General features: G+C 38.4%; 1 long non-coding RNA gene across 1 annotated transcript in view; it reads left to right on the top strand.

Moving 5' to 3' along the window:
- Nucleotides 1-15,650, top strand: part of LOC110223924 (uncharacterized) — a 78,532-nt gene extending 62,882 nt beyond the window's left edge. Inside the window, exon 4 of the long non-coding RNA XR_013486095.1 lies at nt 7,796-15,650. This is a non-coding gene — a long non-coding RNA (uncharacterized LOC110223924). The remainder of the gene's footprint in view (nt 1-7,795) is intronic.
- The last annotated feature ends 1,997 nt before the right edge of the window (nt 15,651-17,647 follow it).

Below are 17,647 nucleotides of genomic sequence, written 5' to 3'. Positions count from 1 at the left end.
TGTTTTCCCAATATCAAAATATCCCTGCATTGGTAGTACAAATATAATCTAACCATAGTATACAATCTTTTTAGATGTTGCTGTAGCCTGTGCTAATGTTTACTCGATATTTTTATATCAATACTAATCAGATATATTGTTCTGTTTAATCTCTCCTTGATATCAGTAATATATTTGTTTGACAATTTCTCTCTGTCTCTGTCTCTAAATCAAATTAGCTAATGATTTGGGTGTTTTTATAATACTCCAGAGACAAATTTTATTTATCAATTCAATAGTTTTGTTCTCAATTTATTAATTTCTCTTTGGTTTTCTAAATTTCTGTTTTGTGTTCAGTTAATTTTTTTTTTATAGATTCTTTTAGTTACATGCCTAATTCATTGATATCTTCATTCTCTCTTTTGTTGGTGAAAATGTTTAGAAATATAAAATTTCCCTTAAGGACTGCTTTGGCTGCATTCCCCCCAGTGGGGTCCCCCCCCATTGAGACTTAGTGTAATAATTTTCTTTGATGAAATTATTCTTTGACATAGGAATTATTTAAAATTAAATTATTTACTCTCATTTTGAACCATTTCTTCATGTTTAAGATGTATTTAATACTTATGCTTTTCTGTATTTTTTCATGAAGTTTTTATGCTCTATCACATTGTCACTTTTTGTATAAGTGTCATGAATAGCTGAGAAATACATATCCTCCATTACATTCCAATTCAGTAATTGCCAGAGATCTCTCATATTTAATCTTTCTACAATTCAGGTCCATGTCCTCATACTTGTTCATCTTTTTGTTAGATTTGTCCAAACTTAAAAGATGCATATTGAATTTTCTTACAGTTTTGCCAATTCTTTCTTCTTATAATTCTATTGGATTTAATTTAAATATTTGAATGCTATGCTGTTTAGATGACATATATTTAGTATTCATATTATTTCATGATATATAGTGCCTTTAAATGTAATATAATTTCACAGCTTATCTCTTTTAATCATGTCTATTTTTACTATTGTCTCACCTGAGATCATGATCACAATTCCTGCTTTTTTTGTTGTTCATCTGAAGCCTAATAATTTTTGCTCCATGCATCATTCTACCTCTGTATGAATCTTTATGCTCCAAATGTGTTTCTTAGAAACAACAAATTGTTGAGTTCTGCTTTCTAATCCAGTTAACTATCCTCTCTCCCATTCACATTCACAGCTATGACTGTTACCTCTATATTCCTTTCTGATATATCTGCTTATCCTTTTTCCTCACTTCCCCTCCATCTCCCCCTTCTGTATCTCTTTTTACAAAGAAGGTGGTAAAAAAGAATTAATGTTATCAGCACTCATAACATATAATTGAAATGGTCTGCTTCCACTTCTCTGCCCCTGCTCTCTTGATCTATCATTTTCTCTCGTGTATTCTTTTCCTCTCCTTTTGATTTCTTCTTTTAAAACCAACTAAGGAGAATAAAACTACACCAAGGTCCCATATTTGTCTTTCTTAACTCCTATTAAGACCTTTGAAAATAAGGAGAATTCTATAGAGTCATTTATGTTTTCTTTCCCCATGTAAGCACTTTATCATCATTTAGCTGCTTCCAACTATTCAAATGTCTTTATCTGTCTCTTGGCTTCTGTATTTGTATTTCAAAGTTCCTCTTCAGCTTTTTTCTTTTCATCAGGAATGCTTGAAAGCCCTCTATTTCATCCAAAATTTATGTTTTCCATGTAGTTTAACCAGTCTTTTAAAGCAAGTTGTTCTTTGTTCTAAGATTTTTCATTTTTGCCATTAGGAATAATGAATTTTGAAATTTTCTCCTTTATAGCTTTGGCCTCAAAGCCAGGAAGATCTGGGTTGAAGTTCTGCTTTTGACCCATATTGTCTTTATGTCACTGGAAAAGTTCCTTATACTTTCAGTGCTCAAGGCAGCTCTCTAAGTTTCAGAGAGTTGATGGCCTGCTAATGCCAGAGTTTCCTCACTAGGGAGTACTCTATACCATTAAAATCTAAGGTGCAGTTCATATCCTTATTTCTACAGTTAAAGCATAGTCTTGTGTTATCCTGACTGTGTTTCCTTGGTATTTGATCTCTGTGTTTGTCAGCCTGATAGCATTTTTTTTTATGACCTGGACATTGGATCTTGCCAATGACACTTTCAGCTGCTTTCACATTGCTATTTCTTTCAAGAGGTAACTGATAGATTCTTTCTGATTTCACTTTGAATTCTGCTTCTAATAGAACTGGGAAATTTCCCTTTATGATGTATTGAAATATAGTATATAAATTTTATGTTTTTTTATGGACCATAGGTTTTAAAAGTTTCTTAGAATCATTACATCCTATTCATTCCACTCTCTTTTTCATGGAGGCCACTAGTTGGGTAATGCTTTCTACCTGATTGTAGATTAATTTTGACTTAGGCTGGTTTGTTAGTTTAGGTGCAGTATTGGAATGAAAGACACTGGCTGCCCATCCAACAGTTAACAGAGGGAAATAAACTTAGCCCTAACATGGGAAATATATTTAGCAAAGATATAGTATTAGCTCAGTTGTGTGCTGCTCCCTTTCCTTTGTGTTGGGCATAACCCTATCTTATTTCAGTCAGAAGTGTGAAATAAACCTGATGAAAGATCTTCTGAGTTTTCATGGGGTGGATTTTTGCATTTAGACCATTGGAAACTACCTCAATGGTTCAAACCTTAGTTTCATGGGCCAATTAAGTCTTAAGGAAGCATGTAATTTCTTTTAGAGAAGAACTGACTTAGTCTAATGTTATTCCTAATAATATAGCTTCTTTTGGTAGAAAGGTCTTAAAGCTCTTCTCAAGCAGCATTTCTTAAACTGTGGGTCACAACCCCATGGTTGCTGAAGGGGTAGCGAGTGGAAAAAGTTGAAGAAGCCCTGGTCTAGCAAATTTTCATGATCTTAAAATTGTTACTGGACAACTCTGATGTCAGGGATATGAGAAACCTAGGACAGGCATCATTGGAAGAGGAAATTAAAAATTCAAACAGATAGCAAAACAAACAAACAAACAAACCCATACCCTACAGTGAAGAGTATGATAAAGTGGGAGAATATTAAGAACAAAACTCTAAAACTCTAGACTATGCCTTACTCCTTAGAAAGATATATCAAACTATAATAACCTGGTTCATTTGTTGAGTGAGGACAGATCTTTGCATTTCATATAGGATCTTCCAATGTAAAATTGGAGACAATCACCAAGAGAAGCACCAGAAACATCAGGGCAACAGTGCAGATAAAGATATTGCTTACATAGCCCCTGGTCACCATGCATGGAAGTGGTCAGTAGAGAGGTATCTAAGAAGTCATTACCCTCTTGATTGCTGTTTACCTTGGTGTCAGGATCAATACCCAGAATTGCCCTGTACCTCAACCACTATAACTTGGCTCAATAACCAGTATCTCCCACTCTCTGGGAACCTTGCGTTGGGAGAATATAAAATCTTTCTTCCTTTAAAGGCTTTTACTGAGGGAATTACCTAATATTTTTGGGTGACTGCTAAACAGTTTCACCTCCCAACTGATTTACCCTTGATCCTTCAAACTTTTCCTGAAGAATTATCCATTGACCATTGGGTGCTATACTGTCAACAGTGTGGAAGACTTTCAGATTATCTTAAACAAAAGTTTATCGTAAAACTGACAGTGCTATTACCCTTGGTAATATCCACTCCATTAGAGTCCACATCACTGCTTACTCTTTTACTCCAAGGATCCATGACACTGACTATATACTACTTTCTTTGGGACTCACGCAATTTCAATCTGCCACTGGTGCAATACTCTGCCCTGTGATACCGGAGCCTGAGCATTGCACTGTGCCAACAGTGCTGTGCTAGAATCCAAATGTTGCCTTCCCGTTTCTTTAGCTGGAGATATCTCTGGGGAAGGGGTACTGTCTATGGGTAAATGGATTCTATCATTTACCACCTGTGCCAGGCTGGAGTGCTTCACTGGGCCAATCTTTCTGTCCCTCACCCAAGACTGGAGTGCTGCCACTGTTCCCCTGTGTTGGGGGCTGTATACTGACACCAAAGTGTCTACCTCCACCTCTGCAAAGCCAAGTGATGCCCCCCTATGACAGGGTATAAATGTTGTTGTGGGTACTGCTGCTACCTCTCTGTGCCTGGCTCCAATACTTGCTGCCAGTCTTCCACTCTAGGGAGTCACCACCTTGTCCTTACACTCATAAGATCAGGAATGATTCACCACAGAGGATATCTGAGGAAAATCTAAGGATCTTTGTCAAGCCAGAACAAGGCTTAGGCTCTTCTTGCCAGTAGTCATGTTCTTCAGTGCAGAAAGATCTTCTTATTCCCATCAGCCCTGGTTGAAGGATACAGGGACTCTTGATGTCTTGAGTTTACAAGGCTCTGCCCAAGTTAGGAATGTCTAGCCCAGGATTTCTGTTCACACACATGTGATTGAATTGTTTTTTTTTCTGCACCCCATTTCCTGTATTTCTTATTTCCCAGTTGCGTGTGAAAACATTTTTTTTTTAAAACATGTGTTTTTAAAACTTTGAGTTCCAAATTTTCTCCCTTCCTCCCTCCCCACCCACCCTCATTGAAAAGGCAAGCAGCTCAATATAGGTTGTACATGTGCAGTTATGCAAAACACTTCCTTAGTAGACATGTTGTGAAAAACTAACTCTATTTCCCTTAATCCTATCCTGCCCTCCCATTTATTCTATTCTTTCTTTTGACCCTGTCCCTCCTCAGAAGTATTTACTTTGGATTACCCCCTTTCCCAATCTGCTTTCTTCTCTATCATCCCCCTGCTCTCTTGTCCCCTTCTCCCCCTGTTTTCCTGTAGGGTAAGACAGATTTCCATACGCAATTGAATGTGTATGTTATTCTCTCCTTAAGCCAAATCCTATGAGAATAAGATTTCCCTCATTCCCTCTCACCTTCCCCTGTTTCCCCTCCACTGTGAGAGACTTTTCTGTTTTTTTTTTGTGAGATAATTTACCCCATTCTACCTCTCCCTTTCTTTCTTCTCCAGTATAATCCTCTCTCATCCCTTAATTTTATTCTCCAGATATGACCCCTTAATCTTCAACTCACCCTGTGCCATCTATCTATCTATCTATATATATACATACAATATATTTTTTTCCTTCAACTACCCTAATACTGACAAAGTTCTCATGAGTTACAAATATCATCTTTCCATGCAGGAATGTAAACAGTTCAATCTTAATAAGTCTCTTATGATTTCTCTTTCCTGTTTACCTCTTCATGTTCCACTGGAGTCCTGTATTTGAAAGTCAAATTTTCTGTTTAGCTCTGGTCTTTTCATCAGGAATGCTTGAAAGTCCTCTATTTCACTGAATGACCATTTTTTCCCCTGAAGGATTATACTCAGTTTTGCTGGGTAGGTGATTCTTGGTTGTAATCCTATCTCCTCTCTGGAATATTATATTCCATGCCCTGCGGTCCTTTAATGTAGAAGCTGCTAAATCTTGTGTTATCCTGATTGTGTTTCCACAGTACTTGAATGTTTCCTTCCGGCAGCTTGTAATATTTTCTCCTTGACCTGGGAACTCTGGAATTTGGCTACAATATTCCTAGGAGTTTTCCTTTGGGGATCTCTTTCAGGAGGAGATCTGTGGATTCTTTCAATTTCTATTTTGCCCTCTGGTTCTACTATATCAGGGCAGTTTTCCTTGATAATTTCTTGAAAGATGATGTCTAGGCTCTTTTTTTGATCATGGCTTTCAGATAGTCCAATAATTTTTAAATTCTCTCTCCTGGATCTATTTTCCAGGTCAGTTGTTTTTCCAATGAGATATTTCACATTGTTTTCTAATTTTTCATTCTTTTGGATTTGTTTTACAGTGTCTTGATTTCTCATAAAGTCACTGTCTTCCAATTGCTCTATTCTAATTTTTAAGGAAGTATTTTCTTCAGTAATCTTTTGGACTTCCTTTTCCATTTGGCCAATTTTTCTTTTTAGGGCATTTTTCTCCTCATTGGCTTTTTGGACCTCTTTTGCCATTTGGGTTAGGCTATTTTTTAAGGTGTTATTTTCTTCAGTATTTTTTTGGGTCTCCTTTAGCAAGCTGTTGACTTGTTTTTCATGATTTTCTTGCATCACTCTCATTTCTCTTCCCAGTTTTTCCTCTACTTCCCTTACTTGCTTCTCAAAATCCCTTTTGAGCTCTTCCAAGGCCTGGGACTGATTCATATTTTTTCTTGGAGTCTTTGGATGTAGGAGCTTTGACTTTGTTGTCTTCTTCTGGTTGTAATTATTTGATCTTCTTTTTCACCAAAGTAAGATAATATAGTCTGACTCTTTTTGTGCTGCTTGCTCATGATCTGAGCCAATTACTTTAGTTTTAAACTCTTTGTTAAGGTAAGAGTCTGCTTCCAATGTGGAGAGTGTACTGTCCCAAGCTTCAGGGGTTTGTGTAGCTGTTTTCAGAGATACTTGTAGGGACCTGTAAATTTTCAGTTCTTCCAAGGTGGTATGATAAGGGGAGGTGTTTACTCCTTTCCTGGCCTGTGACCACAAGTATTCCTTTCTGTCCTGTAACTGTGAGGAGGGGTTCCTCTCCACAGCCACTACAAGCTCCACCACCAGCGCTCCTCCTCACCCCAGCACCACTGTCCAGAACTGTGACCGAGATCCAGACATGGGCAAAGCAAGAGATTCCTGCCTCAGCACTGGCAAAGAGATCCCTGCAATCCCTCTCTGATCAGCCACTGGATTCCCCCTCAGTCTGTGGGCTGGAAGCTCAGGAAATAGCTTCCCCTCCCCAGGGCCATGCTCTTGGGGAATTGAGTTGAAACCCCGCCTTCCTCTCTGACCACCAACAGAAACAGACTTTTCCCACTGACCTTCTAAGTTGTCTTTGGCATTGGTAGATTGAGGAGTCTGGAAACCTCCACAGCTGCCCAAGATTCAGTCCTCTGAGGCCTGCTCCAGGTTTGCTGCGGCCTGCACGCCCATGCCGCACTGTGCTGTGCTCCCAGCCCAGCGCGATACACCTTTCTGATCAATCATCCAGGTCGTCTAGGGCTGGAAATTTGTTTCACTCTGTCTTTTTGTGGGTTCTGCTGCTTCAGAATTTGTTTAGAGCCATTTTTTATGAGTATTTGGAGGGGTTTGAGGGAGAGCTCAAGCAAGTCCCTGCTTTCACTCCGCCATCTTGGCTCCACCTCTCATGTGATTGAATTATTGCAAGGCCCCATATGTTGTGAGAACCTGTCTCCCTACATGAAGCAAGGCAGTGTCATGATGTGGCTCAAAAGGAGGGAGACTAGACATCTCTAGACTCTTCTTCCCTCATTCTTCTGAAAGAAAGACTTTAATTCCTGCCAGGAGGAGAAGCAGGAGGTTACTCCACTCTCCTCAGACAGTCCTGGGCTAGAATTATGCCTATTTGCTTACCTAAATATTGTTAGTCTAAGGAATGTCATCAAGTTGAAGGTATTTATTTCATTGAAGAAACAGGATCCCAAGCTTTATATCCAAATCTTGACCCCTTCCCCACTAAATACCAATTCCACAATGAACACGCATAGTACTTAGCCAAGCAAACCCATTTATCCAAACTGGTAGCAAAACAGAAACCAGAGAAGGTTTCTTCTATAGGAGAATATAGCCCAGACAGTACAGCTTGGAATTCTCTCACTTGGAGCAAGGTAACTAATCAAGGTAACAAGAGAGTAAGTATTTGATCCCACCCAAGACAAAGTTCCCTGAAGTCTCTAGCATAGTCACCTGGGGATAGGGACACAACAAAGATAGCTAACTCTTTTCATGTCTTCCCAGAGTCTTTTCCTTCAGCAACCGGAAGTGCACGTGGCTTCATCCATCTTACCCTGAAAGCTAGAAGCTAGAAGTAGCTGGAATGACTACGGGGCCTGAAGTGACTTGGGGTTTGAAGAGAAACTGAAGACTATCTCAAGATGAACTGAAGAGACTAAAATTCTCTTGCTTTTACCAGCTCTGCTCTACCCCTCATGCAGGGCAGAGCATTCATCTCCACCAATGAGGAGAGAGTCCCATGCCTATGGGCCTTGGGACTGGGTTTACAGAGGAAAAAGACATGAAGCAAAAGAGACTCCCATAGGCCAGTATATATACTGTATGTGCCATGTATGAGCATCCATCATTTCTGCCTGGGTCTGTGAGGGTGTTTGCCCCACTCCCCAGGTGCTCTTCATTGTAAATCCCAGAGTGAAAGATATTTATAGTTCACAGGAATCAGTTAGATAGTAAACATTTTTTTAACCATTCACTATGTTGCAGACACTGTGCTAAGCTCTGGGGATACAAATACAAAAAAGAAAGACAATCCCTCCCCTCAAGGAGCTTATAATCTCATGGGGGAAGACAACAAACAAAAGGAAGCTGAGCAGGAGGGGAAGAGGGAAAAGTACCTGGTGTGGGAGCATGTTGAAAACCAAAGGAGTACAATCAGGTGGGAAAGGAAGAAGAGCAGTAACAAAAAAAAAGTTCTCTCTCTTTTTCAAACTGGTGCACCCACCCCATTACCCTATCCTCAGCAAAACAAATGACTATTAGCTAATATTTATCTAAGAATTGTTTATATGTTTATATATAAATAAGTTATATAATAATTATATGAGAGTTATATAATAAATTATATAATTTATATTGCATATTAGATATACTTTCCTAACATTTATATAATGTTATTAATTTCCTCCTTATAACTTGTCCATCAGTCTAGAATGATTTCTCCCCTTTCCTTTCTCTGCTACCCAATATTCATTCCTACATTTTTGCTACCCCCTCTTCCTCCTGAGAAAACTGAAAAGTCTTTGGAGAGAGGGAGGTCTTCAATAATTTTTAACACCAGAAGTTTGAGAACTATTGATGTAAGGTATGAGCCAAGAAATAATAAGCAATTAGGCTAGAAAAGTATAACAGTCCAGGTTGTGAAGAGATAAGAATTAGGTCACTTGGCCAAAAAAAATCATTCTCAGGTGCTGAAAGAACTGGTAGACCAGTGATACTTGAAATATTATGGAACCCAGAAGAAGCACTACAGGAATAGAAAATAGCAAATATTATTCTTACTTCAACAGAATCAAATCTGCAAGCTACACTTAGTCAATAAATATTTATTATGTGCCAGGTACCATGCTAAATGTTGTGGATACAAAGAAAGGCAGAAAACAATCCTGCTTGCAAGGAATTCACTTTTTGATGGAGGAGACAACATGCTAATAACTGTATAAAAACAAAATATATACAGGATAAATTGGAAATAATCAACAGAAGGAAGGCACTAGAATTAAGGGGGGAGGAGCTGGTCAGGGAGAGGTTTCTTTTAGAAGGTAGAATTTAACTGAGACTTAGAGGAAGTCAGAGAAGCCAGGAGGTGGAGATGGAGGAGGATATAATTCCAAGCTTAGGGGCATGAAAATGCCCAGAGATGAGAGATGGCATATCTTATGCAAAGAACAATGAGGAGGCTAGTGTCACTGAATTGAAGGCTATGTGTGTGTGAGAGAGAATGTAAGGTATAAAAGAAGTGGAAAGGTAGTGTGTGTGAGGGGAACAGGTTATGGCTTTGAATCTCAAAGAGAGCATTTTTCATTTGATCCTGGAGGTGATGGGGAGCTGCTGGCGTTTACTGAGTAGGAAGTTGATATTTTAGAATTGTGCTTGAGGGAGATCTCTTTAATAGTTAAACGGAAGATATACTAGAATACTAGAATATAGATGAGACTTGCAGAAGGGAAACCATACAGCAGGTTACTTCATAGCCCAATATGAAGTGATGAGGGCCTCCACTGGTAGTGTCAGAGGGGAGAAGGGATCGTGTGTGAGATGTTACAAAGATAGAGGATGGAATCTAGGTTGCTAGCCTGAGCGTGTGAGATGGTCATGGTACCTTGACAATAATAGGAAAGTAAGGAAATGGGGAAGATTTTGGAAGAAAGGTAATAATTTCAGTTTTGGACATGTCGAGTTTAAGATACCCACAGGAAAGCCAGGTTGGGATGTTCAATAGGCAAGTGGAGATGAGACACACAGAGGTCAGTAGTGAAAGTAAGATTGGATAAATAGATCTTAGAATCAATCAGCATCAGGATCATAACTAAATCCAGGGAGGTTGATGAGATCACTAAGTGAAATAGTTTTTGTTGTTTGTCCTTTGTTTTCCAAGAGGATTGAGATCCTGGGTGATGTCTTGACTTAGACATGAATTGGATTTAAGTGAGACAGACTTGCACAAAGTTTTCGGCCTCACTCTCTCTTCCAGAGTCATCAAAGTACAATAGGAAGAAAAAGATCAGGATGACTGGTGATGGCCCAGGATGTAGTGGATAAACATAGTATCTTTGATGTCTGATCAAGCTCTTAAGAGTTCTACAGCATCTGCTTCACCCACCTTCATGGTTGTTGGAACAAATTGTTCTCATCTGCCTGTTCTGCTAGAGAAAATCTTCATATACTTGGGGTAGACACACCCCTAACTCACTGACAGAGTTGAGGCTGTCAGTTACCTTCAACCTGGTTTAGCCTGTCAACCAAAATGGCTTACTGGGGTGTAATCTCTGCACATGTCACAACTTCTTGAAGTCACAGGTGAGAGTTGAGTGAGAAGTGGACCCCAAAAGGGGATGAGCACCCCTGAAAAGGGATCAGCAAGCCCTCACACCAGAGATGCTAGTCCTCCGAGAATACCCCAGGAGAGAGTCCTGTGGGGGTACCTAGTATTAATGGGTATAACCTGAATGAAGATCTAGCAAAGGAGACCGAGAAGGAATAGTAAGACAGGGAGGAGGAGGACCAAGCTAGAGTAGTGTCAAAAAACCAGAGAAAAGAGAATATCAAGGGGATGAAGTTGATTGACAGTATCAATGCTGCACAGGTGTCAAGAAGGATGAGGACTGAGAAAAGGCCATCAGAGTTGGAAATTAAGAGATGATTGGTAACTATGGAGAAAGAAGTTGCAGTTGAATGATGAAGTTGGTAGCCAGGGTATAGAGAGTTAGGAAGAAGGTGAGATGAATGAGGCATCGATTATAAATGGGCTTTTTAAGAAATTTAGTCATATGAGGGGCAGCTAGGTGGTGCAGTGGATAGAGCACTGGCCCTGAAGTCAGGAGGACCTGAGTTCAAATCCAGCCTCAGACCAAACACTTGACACTTACTAGCTGTGTAACCCTAGGCAAGTCACTTAACTCCAATTGCCTTAAAAAAAAAGAAATTTAGTCATAAATAGGAAGAAAGGTATGGAAAAATAGCTGGCAGGGATCTGTGGATCAAGTGAAGGAGGGTTTTTTTGGGGTGGGGAGACAGACATTTTTGTAGGTAGTAGCAAAGCAGTCACTGTACAGGAAGAGATTAAAGATAAATTAGAGGGTGAAGATGATGTGGGAGGGACAATCTCTACATGTGGAGGGGTATGCCTTTGCAAGAAGGGTTACCTTTTCATGTGAGATGAGGTGAAGATGGAGGTAGTAGCTGATGGTATCTAGATAATGAGAGATAAGTTGGATGGGAGAAGAAGCAAGGCTCTCATCTGAGAAGATGGTAAGGTGTTTGAGGATGGATGAAAAAGTATGGAAGATCTGCTCTGGTGAATAGAACAGTGAGTTAATTAGAGAGGTATAAAAAGATTATCTTGCTACAATGAGGGTCCAATTGAGATTATATAGCATTATTTGTAGTGTATCTGTTCAGAACATTTTTGTTATTTTTCCAGCTTTTGTCAAAAAACAAATGAGTAGGAACAAAGGCAGCAGATGGTGGGAGTAATCTATTGCTAAGTCTTAGCAGCACAAAATGGGCAATAATTTCACGGGGCAAGGCATTTAAGAGAAGAGAATAGGGTAGAGTTATGCTGGTTTACCATGGGGTCAAAATGGGGAAGGGAGGAGAGCATAGCTAGTGCTGGCATGATAACCTGGGAAAGAACCTAAGGGTTAAGGGATTGGAGGTCACAGTTAAAATGAAAAACAGGATTTGGGGTTGCAAAGCAGAGGGTGAGGTAGAATGACAACTGATTGTCATCGGAAAAGGAATTTCAGAGTTAATGAACATAGAAGTAGTGCATTTGTGGGTAATGGCATTGATCATCTCTATGTGAAGCTGAGGTTGGGTGGAGGAGGAGGTCATGGAAATGAGTAATTTGAAGAACTGTATGATTAGAGTGTTTGAGAGAATATCAACATGTATATTGAAATCTCCCCTAACGTGAGGGCATGAGTTGAGGAGAGAAAGCCTATGAGCCAAGTACTGAACTCATGGAGGAAAGAAATATCCTGCATGTTGGTAAATAATACCTACCAGAATTTGGAATGGTTGGTAGATACGGATTGAGTAAACTTCAAAGGAGAAGAGATTATTCAATCATGGAATGGGAGGTTAGAAGTAGCATTGGGGAACAGAATATTCTAACTACTCCACCTCTCAGTAAATTGGCAGAATGAGTGAAAGTACAATCAGTGTTGGAAAGGATAGCCAAGGGGGCATTGCCAGAAGGAGGAACTAGTGTGAGTCAGAAAATGAAAGGCCTGGGAGAGAAACAGATTTAAGATGAAAGCAAGTTTATTATCTAAGGAGCAAGCATTCCAGAGAGCACAGTGGAAGGCATAAATAATTTTAGATTCCTGGAGGAGGGGAGGATTAGGGTGAGGAGGACAGGAATATGAGAATGAGAAGTGGGGAAGAACAGGTTTTGAACAATGTTAGCCAGGGGTTCAAAATTACTGGGATAGGGAGGATGTAATTGAATGGAAGTTTGTTAATCATTAACAAGTGAATTCAAGCTGATTGAATCAATATCAATCAATATTGCTAGGCAACCAGTGGAGGGTAATTGATGGTATGGCATTTCTCTGCTTTTCCTGCAGGCAGGCTAGGCCAGGCCAGGCAATAAATGGAGAGAACAGTATGGTATGGTGTCTCTCTGTCCCCTGAAGGCAGAAAGGGTCCCCTTCAAGTGAGAAGAGGAGACTAGCACATTATGTAATGATGTCTCTCTAATCTGTTGAGAGTAAGAAGAGGCCAGTTGAAGAGAATAATAGGGGGCTCTGTCTCACTGTGAGCCAACCCTGGAGAACAAACAACATATAAAGGGAATAAACAGTATATGCTAACAATACAATGATAATAAAATAAAAAAGCATCTACCAAGTAGCTTTGAATTTTCTAGTTTACTATAAACTGTGAAAGGTCTTTAGACATAGGATTGAGTCAAACCCAGAATTCTAAGAAAAATAGTTTGAGTGCTTCTTGAGTGAGCAAAGGAGTATAACAACACAGTTCCATAAGAATTATTGTATCTTATAATTCCAACAGGGCTGATCATCAGATACTAGTGCAGAAACTCTGGAGGAACTCTGCGCTTGGAACTCATGGCACTGGCAATGGATTTAGAGCCAGAAGGGGACCCTTCCTCCCTACAGGGACAGAGAGACACCATATCATATGGTTCTCTCCATTTATCTCCTGGCCTGGCCTGGCCTACCTGCAGGAAAAACAATAAGTCAAGGCCTGATTATTAGCATTTGATGATTTCTGAGGTCTAAATATTCACACTGAAAATTTAAGAATTAGCTCTTGTGAACTGGTTTGAGCTGCCTCCAGCACATCCCTAACTTAGAGGCTATTAATCCTGACCCCTTCATTTTACAGATGATGAAACTGATATCCATAGTGCCTAGTTCAGGGTCACATAGCTAGTGATGGTCTAAGATGATCTTTATAACCAGTTCTTTCTGGCTCCAAGTCCAATGTTTTATCCACTATACCACCTACCTTTCTCTAGTCCACGTTTTAGGATAAAGGAATTATAAAGAAATGTTTGTAAAAAGCATAAATGCTAAATTGATCCTTTGAAGATCATCATGTTACAAAATAATAATATAGGAAAATCAAGCAAAAGACATAGACCTAGATGAAGTCTTAATATAATGACATACAATAACGAATGGGTTAAAAAAACAAATTGGAGAAAGAAAACATTATATTTAACAGCCCTAAAACTTCATCTTATACCACCTAAATTAGAAAAGATGATAAAAGTTAAAGAATGGAACGATGTACTCCAAACCTCCATTTAAGGAGAGACTACACTCATACTACTACTACTACTACTACCACCACCACCACCACCACCACCACTACTACTACTACCTCTACTATTACCACTACCATTACTTCTACTACTACAACTACTACTTGTACCACTACCACTACCATTACTTCTACTACTATTACTATTACTACTACTGCTGCTAGCACCACCACTACACTACTACTACTACTAGCATTTACTATGTTCCAGGCATTGTGTTAAGCACTTTACAATTATTATCTCACTTCATCCTCATAACAATCCTGGGAAGTAGTTACTATTATTATCCTCATTTTACTGATCAGGAATCTGGGGCAAACAGTTGCTAAATGATTTGTTCAGTGTAACTATCTGAGGCCAGTTTTGAGCATAGATCTTCCTGAGTCCCAGGTGTGGTGCTCTATCTACTGAACCACCTAGTTGCCTTAACTCAGCCATCTCATTTCTCACTTTGGGACTTCTCTGACTCTTACTATTCCATTATGCCCCAAAGTCAAATACCTCCATCCTCCCCTTTTCAGCCACCTTTCACATGTTGTCTTCCCCATTCATTTGTAAATTCTTTGAGGGCAGGGAATGTTTATTGACTATTGACTACTGACTAGTATTTCCTTACATGAATGTATCACAATTTGCTTAGCCATTTCCTAGCTGATGGGCAGCTAGCTACTTTCTTTCCAATTCTTTGTTATTACAAAGAACATTATTGTCATAAATATTATGTTGTATACGAAGACTCTCCTTTTATCAATGACCTCCTTGGAGAGTGGAACTACTAGTAGTGGAATCTTTGGGTCAAAGGGTATGAATATTTTTGCATAATTTCAAATTGCTTTTCAAAATGGATAAGCTGATTCATAGCTTCACCAACATGCACAAGTGTGCCAATCTTCCATAATTTCTCCAACATTGACTATTTCCATCTGTCATCTTTTCTAATTTTCTGAGTATGAGGTGAAGTCTTAGGGTTGTTTTAACTTGCATTTCTCTTACTATTAATAATTTGGAATGTTCTTTGTATAGTTATTAATAGTTTGTAATTCTTTTAAGAACCTTTTATTCATTTCCCTTGGCCATTTACCTGCTGAGGAACAGTTTTTGGTTTTATAACATATAGCTATATCTATGTATCTATATCTATCTATCTATCTATCTATCTATCTATCTATCTATCTATCTATCTTATATCCCAAACCCTTGAGAAGTTTGACTGAAAGATTTTTCACATTCAACTGCTTCCTTTCTTGTTGTAGGTTCATTTCATTTGTAAAGTTTTTCTATTTCATGTAATTACATTTAAAAAAAACTTTTGTAAAATTGCCTCTGTCTCTTATTGGCTTTAGCCTGTACAACCCCAATGAACCCCCAATCCCCCAGTGGGTCCACACAAACTGTCCATCTCCTCATTATTCTCTGTGATACTCATTTAAGTTTTGTCAGAGACAGTTGTATTCCATATCTTGCTGCCATATGGCAACAGTGATAGAATATTAATATTAAAATGATGGGCTTTTGCTTTCATGGGACCTTGGGATTATTAAAGAAACTTTGAAATTTGCCAAAGGAATCCAATCCATTTTTTTTTCTGCTTAACTTTTTGTTCCATCTTGTCTGTCTCTATCATCTTGTCCCAGACACACCCACCCACCCCACACATATACACACAAATATTTTCCATTTTCCTTCTGTTCTGTTGTCCTTCTTCTTTTTCAAGTCCTTAAATACTCATTGGATAACTTTGCTCAGTGGGGTATCTTTTCAAGACTTCTTTAAAAATTTTACTTTTGCTATCTTCTCTCTTATTTCTGACATGATACCATTTATAACAGTCCATCAAACTTCTTTGCAAAGTTTTACAAATGAGTTTATATTCTTATTCAGTTTTCCCTTTGGTAGCTATCTTATTTGGCAAATAAGTCAGATATTTGTTGGCTAAGGGACTTTCTGAGCTTTTTTGGCCTCCTTGTTGTGACAACTAATTTACATTGTTTAAACTTGTAAATGAAATTGTTGTCATAGATACCAATATCTATACCAATATAATTTGTTATATATTTTGTAATCCTTGGGAATACTTTTGATTGAGGTAGGAGTAACTTGAATCAAATGTCTCTTTAAAGTCAGATCATTGACTAATCAGAGTTAAGATCAGAATTAGTTAAAAAAAGAGTAGTGAGAAAAAAGGTATAGCACACAAATAAAACCTTAACCTTGAACCTGCTTGACACAGTCTGCATCATAGCCAACACAGAGACAGGTAACCTGTCCCTAAATAAAGCATGGCTGTATCCTCACTGAATGGCCCTTTCATACTACAGCAAAGTTCATTTCCTTTTCTTAACTGTTGGGTTTTCTATGAGAAGCTCATTTCATTCTGTTCCTGGATCTGGAAATGACCTTGTCTACAGCAATGTATGTCAAAGTCATCCTTGATTAAAGTTTGAGGAGGGCACAAACAGGCTTTTACAAATATGGTTTATACTTGACCACTTCTTTAGAGTCACATAATTGAATGGGTTATATATATTGAGTACATGATATACTACTATTCTTAATATTTGTTGACTATGAAAATTATTACTTTTGTAGATTAAAACACTGTCTTAAAGGCTGTCCTCCAACAAGTCATCTTCCATGCACATAACAAAATCATTCAAGATTCTTTGAAAGACATAACAATCAGCTGATTATTAATACCAAGGAAGGTGCTAAAAAAATACAGACTAACTAAAGGTGTTTACCACTATCATGGAGGAAGTCCACCATAGAATGAAACTGAAGAAGACTTCCTTGTAGAATGAGTTCTCCTAGATGCTCCTTTTTTTTTGAAATGACATTTCACTAATTAAAAGATCATTGCTAAGCCTTCTAAATAAAACATATATTATTCAAAAAGACTCAGCCTAATTAAAAACACTGGAAAAAACATAAGGATGGAGAATGTCTGTTATTCAAATTGCTGTTATACAGTCATATGGAGAACACATAGAGTTGGTCCATCAGAACACATATTTTCAACATATATTGTGGATGGCTCAGAAATAAATGGAAAGAAAACAGGTTGGCATGCATTTGGAAAATTGCACACTGGTTTTCATGACCCCCCGGTTGTTTCAGAAACAAATGCTTATCTTATTAACATCTATGTTTTTCTGATGATGCTTTATTTCTGTTAATCATGAAATCCTATAATGTTCTAAGGATCAAATTTGTGGGTGACCCAAAAGCCAATGGTGGGCATAAGTAGATCACAATATTACCAATGAAGAACTAGACAGGAACAGTAGAATAGGGGAAATTGTCAGATAAATGTGCGTTCTTAAATAGAAGTGCTCCAATCATGTAAGGAGATACCTATGAAATTTTAAGAGCTCTAGGGAAAGGTCCTCAACACATTGAGTAGGCTCCCTTTGCAGAATTCACGGGAAGACATGGACAAGAGTCATGTAGGCATGGCTGAGCTGTGATCTAGACTGACAGAGGTAATACCTATGTTAGTGGGTCCACAGATTCATTGAGGTGTTAAAGTAAAAAAAAATATATTTTCATCATATTCTTTC

Source organism: Phascolarctos cinereus, unplaced genomic scaffold (assembly GCF_003287225.1).
Source record: "Phascolarctos cinereus isolate Bilbo 61053 unplaced genomic scaffold, phaCin_HiC Scaffold_4;HRSCAF=312, whole genome shotgun sequence".
Lineage (NCBI taxonomy): Eukaryota > Metazoa > Chordata > Mammalia > Diprotodontia > Phascolarctidae > Phascolarctos > Phascolarctos cinereus.
Note: the sequence above shows the minus strand (reverse complement) of the source record. Positions and strands in the feature narration are given on the sequence as shown.